Below are 16718 nucleotides of genomic sequence, written 5' to 3' on the forward strand. Positions count from 1 at the left end.
TTTAGGTTCACAGTCCTCCTGCTCCCCCAGCAATCCCTGCTCCTTCTGACCTCTGGTTCCTTGCCACATTCCCTGCTTTTTGCTTCATCTTTTTCACGGCTGCATCAGCCACAGCACAGCATTCTGCTCCATGTAGAGCCCCCCTGCCCCTGGGTGTCCCAACTGTCCCTGCACTCCGTTATGGAGGTGTCAACAACTGTGCAGGACTACATGTGAGTCTTGTGGCACCCAACAGTGACCCAGCAGTTCCTGTAAGATTGGTAGGTACTCTGCAATCCAAATGAATAAAAGATCTTGTGGAAAACACAACAGACAGAAAGGCTACCACTGATCTGCAGGTAAAACAGCAAAAGCACAGCTCACCTTGTTTTTTAAGACTGAGGGCTGGCTTGAGATATCAGTAAGTAGTTGTTTCATACCTGGCTTCACCCCTAAGACCAGTGTTCCCTCATATTTAAAGAAGCACTTTCTTCAGCTCGGCTACAATCCAGGGTGATTTTTATTTTTTTTCATGCTGGCTTCAGACAAGCTGTGGGTGTCTGGGTGGGTGGGTTGAGTGACATATTAGCGAGGAAGCTTCCTCCCCTTTCAAAGCTTCTTGGAGAAGTCAGAAAGGCATCGTTTGAAAAAATGACAGGCAGATCATGTTGGACTATTGCTGATGAAAAAAAGGTTTAAATCCATCAAGAATCCTGAATTTGGAACTGCACTGCTACAGAGAATGGGGTGAAGTGAACTTCACTAACCTCTATAAATATTATCACTTTTAATTTCAGATTTGCTCCTAGAAAAGCCTTTTAAATGCACGCTCCCTCCTTTCAGCTCCTGGCATCCAATCAAACTAGATAACTAACAACAAGGAGCAGAGGATGTCTGTCCTTCGTCTCCATTTAGAAGTGAATGATTCCCCCTTTCCTCCCACCCCCATCCCGCGGCTCTGAAGGTCTTCCAATTATCTCCTTTACCTGCCGCATTAAAACATAAAGCATATGAGTTGCCAGAGATACGGAGTCTGAGGACGAGCCACTGTGGTAAAGCCATGACATTAGAACAGATGGAAAACTTCTCGGGAACAAAATGTGCACAAAAAAATGGGTTCTGGCTTTGAAGTGTATATTCACGGTGGTTGCTTTCATGTCTTTTGAAAAGCCCTAGCTCAAATCTGACCTACTTAGGCAACATTCTTATTTATGTCTCCGACTAAGGAGCTGTATATTTAGCAAATGAGAGGAAATCATCCTCCTGTCATGTTTATAGATTGGAGCAAACTTTGCTGTTTAATTCTTCAACAGATTTGTCTCCATAAAAGTGGATGTAATTTAAACACTGTTAAAAAAATCAATAAGTTCCAGAAACTTAGGATAAATGGAATCATAATTTCAAATATATAGAGAGAGATATTATATATGTATAGACACACATACAGAGAAAGGAAGAGAGAACATTTATTCAGTAGACTGCAGTTAAACCATATTTATTTAACTTGTTCAAGAGTAATGGATAAGGCTGAGCAAAGGTGGAAAGCGAATTGTAAGGCTCTGCCATTTTAATTGATGCTAAATGCTAACAGTATTCTGTAAGATACTGAGGAACAGAGGAAATCTTAACTCTCCGTAAATTAGGAAGGTTTATCTGGACTAAAATGAAAATAAATTAAAATGAAATGAATGAAAATGAAATTAAAAGATGCTTAAGTTCAAGAAATTGAAGCTGAAAGGCACCTCAGGAGGTCATCTAGTCCATCTCCGTCTCCAAAAGGCAAGATGAATTAGATCCACGTTATCCAGGACTGATATCCATCTAACCTCCGCTTGGTAAGCTTCCAAGCAGCCTATTTCTCCACTTTGCCATTATCACTAGTGGAAGGATCTTGCTGGCATCTAAGCTATGTCTCTCTCACTGCAGTAAAAGACCAGTGCCCCTTGTACCAGCAGACAAAAAGGACAGATTATTTCTTTTTTCTTTCCATTTGTCTTTCAAAACTTATTATGTTCCTACCCTCCTCTTCAGACAACCTCAGTTTGTTCACTCTTCTCTCGAGGATCATGTTTCTTGTTGACTGTAATCAAGTGACCCTATTGAATCATATTTCATATGTAACCCATTTCATGTGAAACCTGTTCTAAAATGATCTACACAAAGACCCAGATACTTCTCTCCAGGATGGATGCTTAGCCAGTAATTTCCTGTTCTTTCATTAATAGCGTTGAGTATTCCTAGATCAATAGAGAGGTTTGCATTTGTCCTCATTGCCTCACACCACTCTGTTCAGGACACTGCTCTGATTTGTCCAGATCATTGCTAACTATGAATCCATTCTCCTCCCTACCTGCATCTCATCCTAGTTCACAAACCAAGCAAGAAACCTCTTTACCACAATCCTAGCTGTTAAAAAAATACATACTTGACACTAGCCCAACACAGAACCCAAAGAACCCCACTCAAAATCCCCTTTCAGTTTCAGTTATTCATTGGCAATCACTCTTTGACCACAGTTTGCTGCCCAGTCCTGCACATATCGTAAAATGACAGATTCTTCTTGTCATTCATTCCATGCTGCTTATGACAGTATCTTGTAAAACAGTATCTAAAGCCTCATTAAAATCAGGACATGCGACACCCAATGCCTTTTTCCTATTCAGAAGGTTTGTCACCTTGTCACAGAAGGAAGAGATTGTTGCCAGCAGTTCCGTGCACAACCTTGTAATGTTTTCAAGGTTCTTACAGATCGATCCTTTGATCGTTCAATGTACGGGCAGGTAGTTGACTTGATTACAAATCCCTACATTTGGCTTTTTCTCCTTGTTATGGTTAGACATTATCTCTGCCCCTTTTCCATGTTCCAGAATCTTGCTGTCCTCCATGATTTCTGGGATAAACACTGAACATCCTGTGATTGTTTCAGCCAGTTCACTGAGCATCCTGGCCTGAATTTCGTAAGGCCCAAGGAATTAAAAAACTCTTAGTCTATCTCAGTATTCTCTAATCTCTTTCTCTACTGTAGCCTAAAATATTATATATATTCACTGGCTGTTAAGTCTCCAATCATATTTGAGTTTTTCAATTAATGTTGATTCAGAAGATGCATTCAGATAAGGCTTTTTACTCTGGGGGATAATCTAGTCTTTTACAACCTTTTCAGGCTAAAGATTGCAGTTCTCCGGTCGCATCACTTCTCAGCTACTCAAAGAATCACTTAATCTCCCAAGTGGAAAGAGTGGTTGGTATCTTACAAAATCAAGCCCTCAAGTGAGGTCGATGCTTTGACAGAAATGGGGTATTTCAAGAGTTGTGATTCGTCCTGACCAAAGCTGCGCAGAAAACACCAGAAGAGTATTTATGTTGCAAGCAGATTTGGAGGGTCTGCAGTGTGCAGAAGTGGAAGCACATCATCAAAACCCCGCTACATTCTGTTCACATCTTCAGTGAGATATCCAAACATTTCTTCAGGCATCCAACAATTTGGTCCACCTTAAACTGTGCTTAATTTTCCCACTTCCCCCTCCAAAGGTATAACATTACATTTATGCTTGTCTCCTTAATATGTGTTTAGAGAACAGCTACATATCCATGGATGAAATTAAAAAACAAAAGCAAAAACAAAAAAACACTATCTTAAAACTGTGTCAGTTCCCTTGAAGTTAATGAATGAATACTATTCCTTAGAGCTGTTTTTATGCCTTCTGATATCCTAAATGATGCTGAAGCAGAAAGAGAGAAGTAACTGAAATCCAGATATCTTCGTTTCTGCTCCATTAGGAAAAGGAAAAATCAATTTGCCCAAACATAAAAGAAGAAAATCAATAGAAAAAGAAATTTTGTTTTCAGCTGAAAAGTAAGAATATATTACAAACAATGGTGGGTGAAAATTATTCATTGATTTGTATAACACCTTTTACAAGCCCAAAAAGCACTCCAAAGTATTATAGATTATTTAAATCTAAGGCTCACTTGCCAACAAAATGCACCTATATCTAGGGTGCAGTGCAGCTTCTAGGAAACTGCACTGGCAAACACTGCACCAGAGTTTTAGGGCTTGAATGCTTTATCTGAAGATGCGTCGAGGAAAGTTGAAAATACAGAATGGAGTTAACCAGGCTGGAATATGACTGTGGTGTAACTATATTGATTTCAGTTTAAACTTAAACTCATAGAAGGGAGGTACATCAGCTCATTAAACAGAGTTTGGCTTACAAGATTCCTAAAACGCTCTTTGTCAGAAGCTCGGATAATACGCCAGAGTATGAGTCATTTTGTGTTTGCCCTATTCCTTCTGCTCTTTCCCAGCTTGTTGTCAGAAACGTGATGACTGTAAGCTAGATGAACCTTTGGTCTGACCCAGCACAGCTGCTCATAAGTCCTGATCTAGTGCACTGGGCTGTGAGATGAAGCAGCTCTGAAGCTGGCACACCCTTGCATGTGTTGACTCAGTGGCAGGGCAGAAGTCTCTGGCAAAAGGGCAGATGGAGCAGCTGACACGGCAGTCTTTTGTATTCTCCAGCATGAATCATCATGCTCATCTGAAGGCACGTGTTAAACACATATTAAGTTGTTGCAGGATATGGGCCACATTTAGAGCACTGTCATTAGTAGCAAGGGCTTGCACTGCATAAAATTACACAAAGTACCTTTTGTACCTCAAGATGTACTTAGCAAGCAAACTCCTAGGGGCAGGGAATGTACAATCTTCTGTTTCTCTAAAGCACCTTATTCAATTACGGCAATATAAAAATGATTTATAACAATCTATTAAAAATACAACTCAAATGACTTATCACTCCTGGGGTCCTGGGAATATGCTGTAGGATTTGCCATTTAATTGTAAATCAAGTCTAGTGGCCAGTATCTCATGTTCTAGAGGAAGATGAGAACTAATGATATACCTCACTGATTGCATGCACAGCATGCCCTAGTCGATATGATCTTGGGTAATCACCCAAGATATGACTCAAGAGAAGAGGAAACAGAGAAAAGTGGTAGACAGTTCTGCTCCTCAACAGTCTGCAGTCCAATCTGTTCTTCCACTGATCAGGAAACTTCCACCACTCCAGAGGCTGCTGCAGAGCAATTGAGCAGGCACACCAAAAACAATCACAGTCACTGCAATTGCGTCTCCTTCTCTTTCAGCTTTCTGTGGAAAGACTTCTTGGGAAGATCAACATCCAAAACAGCAGCAAGACAGAGAAAACAGATTGACTGAAATGTCTCAACTGGCCTGGAAAGAGATTCACAGAGCACCCTGCACATGTAGCCCTGAGCAGATCATCCAGAGCCACCAGGGACAGATGAGGCTTTGCAGAAGGCAATCCAGTTCAACAGTCTAAATCACACGTAGTCCCTGTGCTGAGAAAGACCAAGAAAAAATAAGAAAATCTCCAGCTAAGTTATCAAATTAGAAACCTAACCTCTCTTTTCTTATCATCGGAATAGTGAAGAGCAGGTATAGAAGTCTTTGTCTAGATTCTGAAAAGTATTTATTTCCATTGAAACAACAAAAGATACTAAGAGCACATTAACACTATTTGATAGACCAAAGTCTTGGCTACAAAACACTCTTTTTCAACAGTCTAGCTCAAGTTGATGAGCTGATGGAGCTCAACATCATTTTGTGATGTGACAGCTGTGCACAGCTGTCTGGAATGTGGCTTTTCATGTCACTGTTGCCACTGCTAAAGCACATCACTCACAGTCTGCACTGTTTGGTCTCCACCAACATTCAGCACATGTTAGTGAATGCCAACAGGTGCCAATTTTTTCCTCATGGAGGAATTCAGGGACATACCTTTGCTCCATATGCACTTCCCTGTCAGGCACCATTTTGTCAGACTCCCCCTCTGCTGCCATCTGTCATGCAGCAACAAAATGTAAAGGAATACTGGTGGGTAAGTTCAACTTCTACTGCCATACATACCACCAACATCTGCCTCTAATACTGTGGGCCAACAGAATAAAATCGGAGGAATTACTTTCAGAGAACCCCATGTACATCAGGTACATGCTTCATATCTGATATAGATACTCCTAATTCTTACCACTAGGAAGAATGGGAGAAAACAGTTTACACCCTGGGTCTGCCAGGACCAGACTGACAAATATTTCTCTCTTCTACATCTGACAATCATATCTGCCAGTTCTCATAACTTGATAAAGCTGTATCTTGGAAACAATGACAGAGTAGAGAAGAGTTTTCTCCTCTCTACAATGCCACTGGGGGCTATAATAGGAGGCAGGAATCTACAGTTTACCACTAATCAGAGGTCCCCTCAACAGCTAAGACTAGCCAAAAACACAATCTCAAAGAAAAAAAAAAAAGTTAATTGAAACACAATATTTATTGGAAAAGATAGATAATTCTGCACATGGAAAATGGTGGAGGCCTGTAGGAATATTAAATTCCTCTTTGTTTTTACATTTTCATTCTGCCAATCCTCATCTTCATCTCTTGTTTCTGTCTTCACTGCTCCTTCCTTCAATCAGTGAGCTTTGTCTGCACAGTCAAGATCCTCCCTCACTTTTTGAGAACTCTTCGAACCTTCCCTTCGTAAGGATAAAGCCCACTACAGCATAACATATTTTTTTTTCCTCTGCAGTGATATTGGTAAAACATTGCTTCTTATGGATCTCCCTGCCCAGTTCCTTAGGGATTAGCACAACACCACTGACAACTGATGTTCTCTCCACAGTTTGATTTCCCCATAAGAGTCCTGCATAAATCCTCTAGCACCTAAAACTGCCTTGCACTTCCTGCATGCTCTTACCTGAGTAGCAGCCTTTTCTTATGAGAACTTTCGCTTGAGACCACATGCCCTTTGGCTACATTTGGCTGAAGCTGGCCAACCAGTTCAAAAGTCGCTGAGAGGACAGCTATTCACCTCAGCTCACCCACACACAGGGCAACACACAATCCTCATTTTCTAGGGAAATGAGGCTAAAAAACAAACAGTGAAACCAGGATCTTTTGGTCTCTTATTCCCTATGAATCTAACATTCATCTATGCAACAACCTCCTTCTGACATGAATTGCCTTTATCTATATTTTGTAAAGCTTTGAGCACATTGCCAGGACTTTAGAAATAAAATATCATAGGGAACTATATATTTGAATATTATTATAAAGAAAATATGTGCATGTTCACACAGACATCTTCAAAAATATTGAATATGTTATTTAAAGTTGTATTTGTGCGTAAGTTTGTAGGTCAAACATAGGGCAAATCCTTTCTGTTACGCTCAAAACGTACAACTTTACTGAACTGAAAGAAAGCATATAAACTCCTTTAATTTTGGATGCTAAAAGGTGCAAGTTCTAACCAGCGTTTGGATGGGTGATTTCCCCAGGGAACCCCAGGTGTCCTGGGCACAAGCCAAGCAGTTATTGCTGAACACTGGGGATGAGGTTCACCTCACCTAACCTTAGCCATCTGTCTCCCTGTGGAGACTCAGGCACTTCTAGAGGGTGATACCTGGAGGATGGAATGAATCACCCTGCCCGAGTCTCACTCCTGACTACAGAGGTGGCCCAGACTACTCAGATAACCATGTAATTTTTGAATAACTGCGGTTAGGTGAGATAAATGCCAAACGTGGTGAATGTTAGCCCACAAAAACCAAGTGAGTGGGAAGACTTCATATGATGGCTGGATGGGAATAAGAAAGAGCAAACCCTGAACTCAAAATTCTCAGCTCCTGTGTGGAAACAAGAACTGGCTTATCATACTTGGAAATTTCTGCAGTTCCATGAAGGGTTCTTCATAATAACCAAACATGCATTGCTCAAGCATCCATGGTTAGTTTGAAATATACTTGATGGCAGTGAAAGTTAGAAGTATTTTCCCTACTTTTTCTATAGCATTCATTCATTTACTGAGAAAAAGGTGACTATAGCAAAAACAAAACAAAACAAAAATAATTTTAAAAAATGGCAAAGGAGTAATTCTTACTTCAGCACTGATTTGAATAACTCTCATTTAGACACAACAAAAATTGGAATAAAGACCTAGAGAAGAAAATAGATAGTCAGACAGATTAAAAAATAATTTAAAAACACAACACAACTTGAGATGGACACTGCAGGTGAAGATTTTAATTGCCTTGCCTCCCCCGTGTTACAGGTGTGAGGGATAACACACCTGACACACTGGGCAGTAGGTAAAGAATTCCTCCTCATTCTTTAATTTCTGCTGTTGAATTTGTTGGGTTTTGAGCAATTCTACTGGCTTCAAAGTTCCGTTTCCCATTAGTGCTATCAACCATGAGATATTGTTAGGGGTTTTTTGTGTGCTTTTTTTATATATTTTTTTTACTTTCACTGGCTGAAACACAGCTTATCCCCCTGTCCATTAAATATACATTTGAACAGCATTTCCACCTGCACTTTGTCACCTTGGGTTCTCCAGGGGTATACCTCCACTTGGCTCTGAGCTCAAGGGCGCCCTTGATATCAGCCTGAGAGTGCCAACAGGCATGCTAATGCCCATTTGAAACAGCTTTTCCTTTGCCTCAGATGTTTGCACTCAACGAATAAAAAGTCTCTGCTTTGCTCCGACTGCAGTGTTGTAGGACGACCTCACCTCATTCTGTCAGTGAGCTACAGTTGCTTTCAGGCACCTCTTAGACTTCGTTTCCCTTCCTGGAATTCCACCCTCCTCTTACTTTAAGATCCAAGCTAGCAAGAGGCCGTGCTTGTATTGATCTAATCTTACCTTTTTGTAGATGCTTACCCCACAGCTGTCAAGACCATATTCCTTTTCAAAATGTCTGTGCTCCCTGGAAAATAAGAAACATCCCATAGTTCTGACTTGCTCCTGAACAACAAAGAATATAAATTGCAAAGAGGGAACACAAAGCTGAATTTTCAAGAAAAGAAACCTTGGAAATAAAGGCAATTTGTTTCTCTGCTGTCAATAAGAGGTGTCTATATGGGTCACTGTAGAGGTTTTTTACTGGGAATAAGTTAAAATCAGCAACTACCATCTTGTCCTGTGGGTGAAGCACGCTATCTCAAATACGTAATACAAGCCAAACTAGGTGTCATTTTTTAACTTTCTTTTTTTATGAATCACTTCCAAGTCTTGGGGGAAGGACACCACGACAGACAGTTTCTCAACAAAGAACTGACATGAGAACAAAAGCTATTCCTGAAGAGCTCCCAAAATAAAAGTGAGACAGATGAGTGAGGAAAAGTTGCATGGGTGTTTCTTCAAACAGGAACATGGTCAGAAAAGAGATATCAGAAAATGTAGATTCATTAAAAATGAAATGCCTTACAAAACTGTCAGTTTTGCAGAAATATGCTTGGGGAAAAAAATACAAGAAAGCTTCAGCACTGTATGTCAGGTTTGGACACCTTTAGAGCTAACAGTGTCAGTGTTTCCTCTTAAAATGACTTCTCATTATACATATGCGTTGTATTTCACATTCTAACAACACATTTGATATCAGCACCAGCACAGCTGAGTCAGAGTGAATCCTTCCTAAATTTTCTGTCAGAAGGAATTTGAAAACTGGTGATTTTCATTCCCAATTGAACCCAAAGTAAGTTTCAAACACCTTGAAATCCTTTGCAAAATGGAATTTGCATTCTTTGCCCAACACTTCTTTAAATTCCCATCCTCTGTTCACACTGAAGTCAAGCTTTGGGAAACACCATCTTCCCAGAAAACTTTTCCTTCATCTTCCCATTTAAATAGCATCTGGTGAGGACTACAGTGCTGGAAATCTAGGCAAAAGCCACTAGGTAGTTGTCCTGAAAAACCACAAATAGTTAAGTACTTGACCATATTCTGCACCCTGGGTAATAGCTTTCCTTATAATTATTTCTGCTGTTGTCATTAGCTCCAGCACTCTCACTATTTATTACCATAGGTATTTTGAGACTCATAAAAATGTGATCTTACTCAAGGCTCAAGCAACACATGAAATAAATCAGCAGCGCTGAGCATTGGCTGACACTGGATGAAACCTGGCTGGGAACAGCTGGAACACTCTCTTGACTAAATATTTACAAAAGCCATGATTATATCACTGAGTGACACTGTGTGAATATAACAATTTATCAATCATCATGTTTAACTCAAATCCCTACAGGAGGGGATAGCATAGCATTCTCACTTAACAATAAGTATCTACTGTATGCTAATTAAGTGAGTTATTTTTCAGCTAAGGTTACTTCAGGGATACATGGGCTTTTTAATCGCCCATTCCCAAAGTGCTGCTACACCTTCAGAGGCGAAGGAAACACAGAGTTCAGCTGTACTGTCACTTGCTCAAGCATCCATCCCTTAACACCAATGGAGTTATTTATTTATTTATTTAAAGCAAGGGCAAGTACAAACCAATGCACTGTGGTTTTTTGTTTTCCATGTTCTCCTTCACATTCACTTGCCCCTGCACATTGCCCACAAGTGGCAGTTACCACAGCAGCCACCCCTAGTCCTTCCCGCTGCCACAGGTTGTTCTTACTAGATCCAGTCAATTTGGTTTTCTGCCCTTGCATGTTCTTTCCCCAGAAGCTAGCAGTGCTCACAGCACTGGTGGGGAGCAGTGCATCCAAGCTGAAATGCCCATGTCCCTTAGGAAAGACTCATTGAATTTTCTTACCCCATGCTCAACAGGTTGGGCACAGCTGGGTGTGCAAGGGTCCTAAAATGCCTGAAGATTCCTGTCATCCCCAGAGCCTATACAGCTGCAAGATCAATCTCACTTCTTGCATCCAGACAAGTGTAATGAACTGCTGTCCTGCTGGCAGTGAATTTGGTTTTGTTTTCATTTGAAGTAGTTAGCCCTGACCAGTAACCCTAAACCTGCAGCTCCCCAGAAGGTCAGTGGCTGCTAAATGTATGCATACTGCTGCCAGGAGAGGACAGTGAGCTGGGGTGGTGAGCTTTGACAAACTGTGGCATTGCCAGGAATACAAGAATCAGGTTTGTAGAGATCAAAGCAGTAAGCAGACCTGATCAGTGCATCAGGAGGAGAACATTTGATGATAAAGCAAGCCCATAATTCCAATAGCAGATTCACTTGTAGGCACCAGAAAGCTCTACAGGACAGGAGCTTTTTATAAACCCTTCCACCTACTGCCTCATGACAGCTTAACTTGCTTGCACCAGCAACAGTGTGAACAGTTCAGCTACCCTCCTGTCTCCTTCAGATTACAGGCATTACACAATGCAAGAGAGAACACCAATCTCCAATCCACCAGCCCCATAGCACACTTTTAAAAGTTTTCCTTCAAAATGCCATACAGGTATGTGGATAGCACTGCAGGTTTGTGTGGATCCAGGCTAGCATTCAAAATGAACCAATGGCATCTGTGGCTCCCCTCTGGAAGCTACTTTTAAACTTTGTCTTTCTTTCCAGGGATCATTAGAAGATAAAGGCTGGGGTGATGAAATCTGCAGTTCCTTGAGAACTTGGGAAAAAAAAAAAAAAAAAAAAGTTTGGTTCATATGTATCTTGGAGAAAGATTTTTTTCCCCCATTTTTTACATGTTGAGAGTCTGCATAATAATTGTATTTTAGCCTTTGGAGCCTATCATCTGCCACCAAAAGGGAAATTTCACCTTCTTCTTGCTGCCTACAGAGAGGTTTATAAATCAGCAAGCACATAGACATGGGAGCCAGGACTTGGTCGCCCTTCCTGGAGCCCTTAATGGCTCAGACATTCACAGCAAGTGCTCTTTTCAGAAACTCAGGGAGGGGGGGAGAAGTTACGATAAATTTAGTTTTCCTTTGATGTTAATAACCTCCAACAAAGGCTTTTGGTAAAACACAGACACCTTAACATTTTTTTTCCCTTTCAAACATTTTTTTTTTTCCTCTATTTTCCCTCAGATGGTAAAATCTGAGGAAACCTGTCTCTTCAGAAGTAACTGCTTTGTGCGAATGACATCAGCAGACCATGAGGTTACCACTGGTAAGTCGGCACCCTGAGGGGGATGAAATGAAATCTCTTATCAGCCTACTTGCTCTTCTTCTTTACTACATTTTGTGCCTTTTGTAATATGCAAAGCAAAGGAAATGTTTTGCTCTCCTTGATTTTTTTTTCACCGTTTTTTTCCTAGGGAAAAGAAAAAAAAAAAGACCATACATTTGACTGGTTTCTCAAAAGTATCAGCTGCTGCTTCAGGCCTGTTTGGTCCCTCGTTCAGAGGTGAATGATTCAGAAAATGCAGTTCAACTCCCTCCCATTTCTCCCTCACCCCAGACCTTATCTCACCCACCTTCAGACAGCTTGAAAACCCAAGGACACTTTGCCTGATCCCTTCCCAGGGGAAGAGGACCTCCATAACAGTGGCTAATGTTACCTCTTACAAACTCCTTCCACCACAGAAAAGGCACAGATGTCAGCTTCAAAGCTGTGGTAGATAAAAGTTCTTAGCAGTTCCACAGCATGGATATCCTGTTGTAATTTGTTTCCTTCAGGCCTCTCTGAAGTTTAAAAAAAAAAAAATTAAAAAAAAAAACCAGAGCCAGAAACTGATGGTGTGGAAGGGAGAGGATGTGGAGGAGACAATGGGTAAATGTAAGGAAAAAATGGCTACAGGACAAGGCGATATCCTTCCCAGTATATGAGTTATCCAACAGGCAGAGTCAGTTTGGCTACTACCTGCAAAAGGAGGGGAAGAACCTGGAAAGTGAATGCTTCAAGGGAAGGCTGCAAGGGAGATGGTTTGTTGCAGGAGAGTACCTGAAACGATGCACCTACTGTGACTCAGTTTGCCATGAAGCTGCCTCACAGTTCACCTGCCATCAATCCTAGCTGTGAAGATGGGAGGTAGGGACTTTCTACATAATGTTCATAATGCCTCATGAATTCAGCAAGCATGCATGTTTCTGCTAAAAAGGCAAACAGGAAGAGCTAAACATTAACAAACATGAGAGTTCTTAGGAGGGAGGGAAGGGGGGGGAAGGAAAAAAAAGAGGTCTTAATTGGAGACGGACTGTCCTAATGTTGTGCTCCTGCACCTTGTACTCATTCCCTACACTGTCACCAGCAGCACAGTGCCACCAACTGTAAGTACACACGGTGAAACACAATGACAGATGTATTGGGCTGCAGGTGCAGTATGTCCTCCAGGTACCCATCCTCAGTCATGGACCACTTGCCCACCCACAGGGTGAAGCGTGCATGGCCCAGATGAAGCCAGGGAAGACACAGAGACAAAGTTGGATGTGGGGTTGGCATCATCCATCCAGAAACATATTTGCTTAGTCAGTTCTATCTCCAGCCACTGGGACCCATGTCACTATTGTCACTGCATCACCATTGTCACCACATCACCATTGTCACCACATCACCATTGTCACTGTGTTACAACGTCATCATTTTCACAGTGTAACAACCTCACCCCCCAGAATGGCTGGCGGTCCACTCCCCAGATCACCAGTGCACTCCTGCACCAGCCAGTTCATCAGGACAAACTTCCCAACAAGCAATAGCCTAGTGTTGGCCACCATCACCAGAGACTGGGTGGCACCACACAGCACTGCCAGTGCCACAGAGTTGAGGGACAGCATGTCATCACCAGTGCTGCACACCATGCAGAGTGAAGCTTGCATTGGTCACACCAGAGCCTCCATGGCTGTGCTGGTGTCTGCTGTCACTGCAGTGTGGAAATCAAAAGGGAAAGTGCACCCAGCTCCCCTTGCCCACCCTCTGCAGCTGTTTATTTCCCTTTCCTGAAACACCCTGTACTTCCCTAAAATGACAACATCTGGGTAGTGCCATCAGATTATTGCAGAGAATGGTGACAAGGGACAAGATACAGAGTGAACTGCATCTGTTTGGTGACAAAGTCTGCCACACTGGGCAGGAATAGTGTGACCAGGATACTCAGAAGATCAAGAGCTGAGCTGCATACCATCTCCACCTCCACGTGCTTCTCTTTCTGCAACCACAGCACTGCCACCTCACGCTCACAGCCCTTCTTCAGCAGTGCCTCATGCTCCCATGGGACTGCAATCAGGCTTGGTACCACCACACAGCGCTTGATGCAACCACAATGTGCTGTGAGACACATAAAAAACAATAAGGGATTCTATAGGTACATTTGTTAACAGAATCAGGCAAAGGAGAGTGTACCACCTCTGATAAATGAGAAGGGAGAACTGACTTCAGCAGACATGGAGAAGGCTGAGAAACTCAGTGAGTTCTTTGCCTCAGTCTTCACTGGTAACCAGGCTTTTTGTGTTCCTCACATCCCTGAACCTCATATCCCTGAAACTCTAGGTGGGGTCTGGGGAAGCAAAATCCCTCCCACTGTAAGAGCAGAGCAAGTCCAAGACTGCCTCAAGTGACTGAATGCGTACAAGTCTATGGGGCCCAATGGCATACATCCCAGGGATCACAGAGCAGTTCCCCCGGAAGACATGTTGAGGCACATGAGAAATAAGCAGGTGATCTAAGCCAGCCTGCACAGCTTCACCAAGGGCAGATTATGCCTGACCAATCTGGAGGCCTACTGTGATGCAGTGATGGCATCAGTGGATCAAGGAAGGGCAACTGATGTCATCTGCCTGGACTTGTTGTAAATGCCTTATCTCTGGAGGCATTCAAGGCCAGGTTGGGTGGGTGTCTGGGCAGCCTGATCTGGTGGTTGGGCACCCTGACTATGGAAGAGGGGTTGGAACTAGATGATCTTTGAGGTCCCTTCCAACCCAAGCCACTCTATGATTCTATGATCCTTCCCAAGATAAGCTTGCAAATAAACGTGTTAAATCACTGCAGGATCCTGAGTCTGGACTCCAGCAGTGCAGACAGGATGTCATCACAAGGACTGCTCATATACTGCTACATATGCTTCCTCAGCAGGTGAGGGAACATGTGGAAGCACGGAGCACACTAGCTGAAGGTGGAGATGAGGAAAACTTCCAAAAACCTGCAAGGGAAAATTAAAGGTTAAGGAGAGGAAGCACACGCAGAGATACCTCTACTGCTTTTACAAACAGCATGCTTTTATAAACGATGTAAAAAATGTACATTTTTCCTATTTAATTAAAATAATAAGAACAATGGACATCTCCTTTTGAAGAAGCTGTTTCTGAGTCACCACGCCTACCTGACACTCCTTGACACTTGCAAAGTAGAAGACACCTGCGTATCCAAATGCGCTCCAAGAACTCATTGCAGTTTGCCCCAGGGTGAGCAGCAGAAAGCCAGGTTTGGTTCTAGAGCTGTGGATCAGTGAAGGACAAGAAAAGGTGTCAACCACCTTGCAGGCATGACAAGGGAAATATAGGGGGCTGAAGCTAATCGGGAACTTCAACACTTCACAGTGGCATGATAGAAAGGCGTGAGGGATGAGATAGTGAAGACACTGGTTGGCACATTTTAAGCAGAATAATTTTGGTCAAATGCTTATCATAGTCTCTGCAGGAACCTTCACTGTTGCCACTTATTAATTTTAATGGGATGGTATCTGCAGCTCCCAGCCAGTGCCAAGGATACTCTGACACATGCGCAGGAGGATGGGGCCCCACCAATAAAACTGCCATCATTCTAAAAAACTAAGCAGAATGTTATACTTGAAATGTACCAAGCAGAAAAAAAAATGTAAAACCTCTAGTGCTGGTAAAACAAACAAACAACCAAAAAACATTATACCAATTTCATCTTCAATTGCACTCTGAAAAGTCTAGATCTTGATTAATCTGAGCAATTCCATGTATATACACATGTACATTTATATCATGCATATACGTATATCTGCAGTTCTTAAAAATATAAATAGGCATCCCCACCTGTCTCTCCATTTTGTTGTAGCTGTGCCATCTTTATGTCTCCCCAAGAAATAATTGACACAGAAAAAATTCCTCCAACTAGTAGCCTGCCTTAAAACAGACACCCACTGATGCAACAGGGTTGAAAACAGCATCCCAAAGACACCGAGGAGAAAGATGTAGGACGTGTTCCTGAAGTCTGGAGTGCACAACAGTCACAAGCACAGACTGACAGCCTGCCACTGGCAGGTTTTACCATTTCTGATGGCAAAATGAAGAAGGACATGAAGAGGTGGGATTGATCTCCCCTGGTATAACTCCCTGGAAGTCCAGGCAGCGAGCAGAGAGCGCTAGTCATCTAGACTCCCTTTATACTCAGCAGAGAGAGAGCGATCCCTCCAGAGAGAGATTCATCCCTTCCAAAGATGGATGCCCAAGGCAGACAGGATGAATCGCCTTCTAAAGGGGTTTCTCTCTCTCTCCACAGAGTCCTCCCACAACTACAGAAGGGCCTCAGACCTTGAGGCTCGATTCAGTGTCTGTTAGAGGGGAGATGAGATGAATCCCTCCTGAAGTGACTCTTTCAAAGCAGTGCCAGTGTTATCCATGCAGCATTTAAGGATGACCCAGCTCAGTCCTCTATTCCACATGCTGTGTCTTCCTGCTGCTCCAGGCAGGGAATGGGTTAGTTTGCACTGATGGCAAGCACAGTGCCTCTGCTGAAAATCTGGCACTGCCAAATCTGCATACCATTTTTGCAAAATTAATTATTGAGCTTTTTATTCTGGCTGCTGTATCACCACGAAGTCATATTCTGCCCCAAAATACCTCTCCGCTATTTAAACCTACAAGAGAACTTCCTAATTGTGCTCACCCTGGTGAGGCTTGAGTGTAGCTTCACCATTTATTACTATATATCAAACACTGGCAGTTCTTTGTGGTAAGAAATAATTTCATTCCCATTTTTCTCCTGTCCTTCACTGTAAGTCTGTCACACGT

The 16718-nt window shown here is 42.3% G+C and overlaps 1 long non-coding RNA gene across 3 annotated transcripts in view; it reads right to left on the reverse strand.

Annotated features, from left to right (window-relative positions):
- Positions 1-16718, reverse strand: part of LOC107311614 (uncharacterized) — a 70581-nt gene that overhangs the window by 11633 nt on the left and 42230 nt on the right. The window contains exons 3-6 of one of the 3 annotated variants that reach the window (XR_014944026.1): positions 15059-15173; positions 14086-14878; positions 13862-14007; positions 8721-8766 (exon numbers count right to left, since the gene is read on the reverse strand). This is a non-coding gene — a long non-coding RNA (uncharacterized LOC107311614). Of the gene's footprint in view, positions 1-1421; positions 12429-13861; positions 14879-15058; positions 15174-16718 lie in introns of those variants that run through there. The other 2 variants (XR_014944024.1, XR_014944025.1) reach the window with 2 other exon arrangements.

This window comes from Coturnix japonica, chromosome 3, assembly GCF_054131305.1.
Source record: "Coturnix japonica strain WE chromosome 3, WE-NBRP24, whole genome shotgun sequence".
Taxonomy (NCBI): Eukaryota; Metazoa; Chordata; class Aves; order Galliformes; family Phasianidae; genus Coturnix; species Coturnix japonica.